A 3848-nucleotide genomic window follows, 5' to 3' on the forward strand; every position below is an offset into this window, starting at 1 on the left:
GAGCTCAAAAAATATCACATTGTTTTTATATATTTATATATCAAATGTTTCAATTTTCATATTTTTATAAAGAATTATCAATTTCTAAACATTACATTAAAATAGCACTATTTAATTTTTACAAGTGAAATAAACAAAAAATTTTATAAGTATAAATAAATAAAATTAAACATAAGTGGATCGATGGATCGTTCAATCATAGGGGTCTGAATTATTTCCTTATTTGTAATCTAAACTCTATAAATATAATCCTACCCTATTCTTGGGAGGGGATTAGACCCTGAGCCAGAGGAAAACCTAAGCCTGGGGAAGAGGGAGCTGAAGCGTGGTATTCTGCACTGACGATACCGCATAAGACTTCAAGTTCCAACAGTCCCTAACCTTTGTTGACCACCTCTAGCCATCCACAAACGATCACCGCTGACAACCATCAGTTGCCACATATCACCATCACTTTCTCGACCCTTTTTATTTTATTTTTTTTATTTTTCGTAAGTGATAATACTCACCGGCTGAGCTCAAAAAATATAACATAATTTTTATATATTTATATAGATGTTTCAATTTTCATATTTTTATAAAGAGGTGTCAATTTCTAAACATGGCACTATTTAATTTTTAGTAGTGAAATAAACAGTTTTTTTGCAGGCATATGGCAAAAAATTGTTATAAATATAAATAAACAAAATTAAAGATAAGTGGATCACTGGAGCCTTCAATCATAGTGGTCCGAATTATTTCCTTATTTGTAATCTAAATTTTATAAATAGAATCCTACTAATTTCTTGGGAGGTGATTAGACCCTGAGCCAGAGGAAGACCTGAGCCTGTAAAAGAGGGAGCTGAGGTCTGGTGTTCTGCACCAATGATACCTCTTAAGACTTCAAGCTCCGCAGTTGCTGACCTTGGTTGACCACTTCTAGTCATCCATAAACGGTCACCGCTGACAACCATTGGTTGCCACAGATCACCATCGATTGTTGCTCGTAGGGCTGTCAAAACGGCCTGTTGTTTGTGAACAGTTCGTGTTCGGCTCCTTAAGAAGCTCATGTTCGGCTTGTTCGCTAAGTTAACGAGCCAAACACAAATAAATATTTGTTCATTCGTGTTTGACTCGTTTTGACTCGAAATATTACTAATCAATTATGTGTGTGTGTGTGTGTATCTTTGATAAGTGGTATTTTTAAAAAGTTTAATTAACCACAAGGATATAAAGATTTATAATCAATTAAAAGTATTAATTAAGAAAATAGAATAAAAATTATTACATCAGATTCAAATGATGTTTTAAATCTTGCCCCAATCATTAACATCTTATGACTATATGATTAGGGTTGTCAAAATAATTCTTTGTTCGTGAACGGCCACAAACATAGTTTTTGAGCTCGAAATATAAACGAGCCGAACATGAGCTGAGCCTGGGCTCACTCATGTTTGGCTCATTTACACCCCTAGTTGCCCGCTTGTAACAGTGAAACATGCGCAAAACAACAACCGGCACCATAGAATCACCTAGCAACCTACGAAGCAGTGCATCATCTCACATGTCAAGCCATCCCCGAAGGCGGTGTATTGAAGCTCGAACAATTATTCTCTGTTGTGATTGTTCCCTACTGCGGGGCAATGATTTTTTTGCACGAACATTGTAACTCGAGCAACTGTGTAACACTTTCCCATTTATAGAAAAAGAGGTTGTACATGTAATTATCAACTCACAAGACCAAGTGATTTTTTGCTCTCTTCTCCAATTTTTCCAAGTAAAAACTTTTGATATCTCAACAAGTTATTTCTTATGTGAGCACGCTCTTGGCTCTTGTAGAGCACTAAGACAATAATTCATTGCATTACCATCGCGAATTTTCTTGCACCATTCATTTTCATTAAAATAATAATACTTAATTTTTAGACATAAAATAAATCATTTTATGCGGATTTTTTGACACAAAAATATTATAAATATAAATAAAAATTTTAAAACAGGGATATATCAATATATAAAAATTTAATCATGTACATTTTTGGTTGTTTCTAAGCCTATGAATTCTGCACACAAATTAGTTATATAAATGGCAATCATGATAAATTTAGAGATTGAAAAGTTTGATGTGTGCTAGAAAATTCACTGCAGTAGAGTAACAGATTATCGTGTTAGTGTGGTATAAAGATTCAACATACACTCAGAAAAGAGAAAACAACTACTAATGACACCATAAGTTTTTTACGTTAAAAACACGGAAAGGGAAAAAATCAAAGGAACTGACCTAATTGAAGAGTTTCACAATAATAAGATGATTGCAGTTGTAAGCACTTGCCCCACAGGCGGGACTTGCCCTGCAGGCGAGAAATGGTTACTAAGTTTTCCAAATTTCATTATATAAAGATGATTTTGAGGCGATCAGTAGTGGTTGACAGCGACCTGAGTGTCGACGACAGTCAGTGGTGGTTGGAGGTGGTCGACAGCGGCAAAAGGGGTGCTAAACTTTAGTTTCCTTTTAAAGCTTCAAGTTCTTTCTTAAGTATCATGTCCCCACCCTTCTCATGAGAGGGATGGGGCTCTATTTGTAGAGTTGCTGATGCAATTAATGCAGAAATATTAATTACTTTGATCAGACAGCTCAGAGGGCTTCCCTCGACCAGAGGACAAATGATGAACATTTGAGTGATTTAATGATGTCATAATTGAGTGATCTTGGACTCGTTAGATTCGTCTTGTCAATATGCTCGATTTGACTATAGACTCGTCAGAATTGACATTCGTTTGACCTTCTAAATGTGTCTAGGAAACATTTAAAAGGAGTTTAATAGCTTGATAAAGGCTTGATTTGGTTCGGATTGGACCAGATTTGGTAATATTTGGTTCTTCTTGTCGTGCCGGTCAGTTTGACTTTAAAATTGCTGAAATCAAAGTACCAGATGACATTTTATCGAGATTTGAATATTTTTTACTTACAAAATTACCTCAAAATCTGTGTAATTCCTCGAGATTCGTGCATGAGGATGGAATTTTGTTGATGGTGTATCAAAGTTATTGGTTAATTAGGTCTAACAAAAAATTTATTTTCGTTAGACTTTTTGCATACAAAATTAGTAATTAAAATTGTAAAAGTCTCATCGAGTTTTATCCCTTGGGCTCAACTTCCAAAGACACCAAATCTTGCCATCAAGTTTTGCCTCTAGGGCTTAACATCTAGGGGCATGGTTGAAAGAAGAATCTATTAATGATGTAAGACCAGTTCTGAGTGGTATAACCGGAGATGCTCGGATGTATTAACCAGTAAAGAACAAAGTAATATAAATTCCACCGAGGATAGTTGACCTATCCTGAGTTGTTGGTTAAAAATTTTGTTTGACGACCGTAACCTGTTATGAAAGAGGTGGAGAAAATCCACTAAGAATTTTTGACATATTCGATGTCGTAAGTCGAAGCTTTTGCTTGACGACTACAACCTGTAATGAAAGAGGTCAAATTATGTCCCTTAGGGATTGATTAAGTCTAGAATAAGGTGTTAGAGATTCTCTGCATTTCTCGAGACTGGGGCGTAGGTCTCAATGGGTTGTATGTTTGTCGACACTATTTTTGGTGTGGGTTTTGCCCGTAAGAAACTGTCGGCCATCGGAATTGAAATCCCGTTGCCCGCTTCGGAAGGACATTTTTTTTTTAAAAAAAATTTAGTTTTGAAAAAGATGAAGTCAAACTGACCCCATAATTTTCATAGTTTAAATGAAAGAGCGCTTTACCTCAAATCTTGTATCTATCCCGAAGGATGAACACAAGAATTGAGGGTGAGGTTCGATCAAATAAACTAGAGAAAGTTATGACATCCGTTTGGTCTGCGAAACCAATATATT

The sequence above is a fragment of the Phalaenopsis equestris genome, unplaced genomic scaffold (genome assembly GCF_001263595.1).
Source record: "Phalaenopsis equestris unplaced genomic scaffold, ASM126359v1 Scaffold000540, whole genome shotgun sequence".
Taxonomy (NCBI): domain Eukaryota; kingdom Viridiplantae; phylum Streptophyta; class Magnoliopsida; order Asparagales; family Orchidaceae; genus Phalaenopsis; species Phalaenopsis equestris.